The sequence below is a fragment of the Durio zibethinus genome, unplaced genomic scaffold, assembly GCF_047325235.1.
Source record: "Durio zibethinus cultivar Kanyao isolate XHJ-2024 unplaced genomic scaffold, ASM4732523v1 HiC_scaffold_377, whole genome shotgun sequence".
Classification (NCBI taxonomy): Eukaryota; Viridiplantae; Streptophyta; class Magnoliopsida; order Malvales; family Malvaceae; genus Durio; species Durio zibethinus.
The window spans coordinates 162,501-163,127 of record NW_028323000.1 but is presented as its reverse complement, the minus strand read 5'-3'; positions in this window follow the sequence as shown (position 1 = coordinate 163,127).

Here is a 627-nt window from a genome sequence, read left to right as displayed (position 1 = left end):
GCCGGTTGCCTCGACCACCATCGGCACACGCTCGGCCTTGGTGAGGGCGCTTGCCTCGACCACCATCGGCACACGCTGGGCCCTGGTGCGGGCGCTTGCCTCGACCACCATCGGCACACGCTCGGCCTTGGTGCGGGCGCTTGCCTCGACCACCATCGGCACACGCTGGGCCCTGGTGCGGGCGGTTGCCTCGACCACCATCGGCACACGCTCGGCCTTGGTGAGGGCGCTTGCCTCGACCACCATCGGCACACGCTGGGCCCTGGTGCGGGCGCTTGCCTCGACCACCATCGGCACACGCTCGGCCTTGGTGCGGGCGGTTGCCTCGACCACCATCGGCACACGCTGGGCCCTGGTGCGGGCGGTTGCCTCGACCACCATCGGCACACGCTGGGCCCTGGTGCTGGCGGTTGCCTCGACCACCATCGGCACACGCTGGGCCCTGGTGCGGGCGGTTGCCTCGAACACCATCGGCACAAGCCGGCCCTTGGTGCGGGCGGTTGCCTCGAGCACCATCGGCACACGCTGGGCCCTGGTGCGGGCGGTTGCCTCGACCACCATCGGCACACGCTGGGCCCTGGTGCGGACGGTTGCCTCGAGCACCATGGGCACACGCTGGCCCTTGGT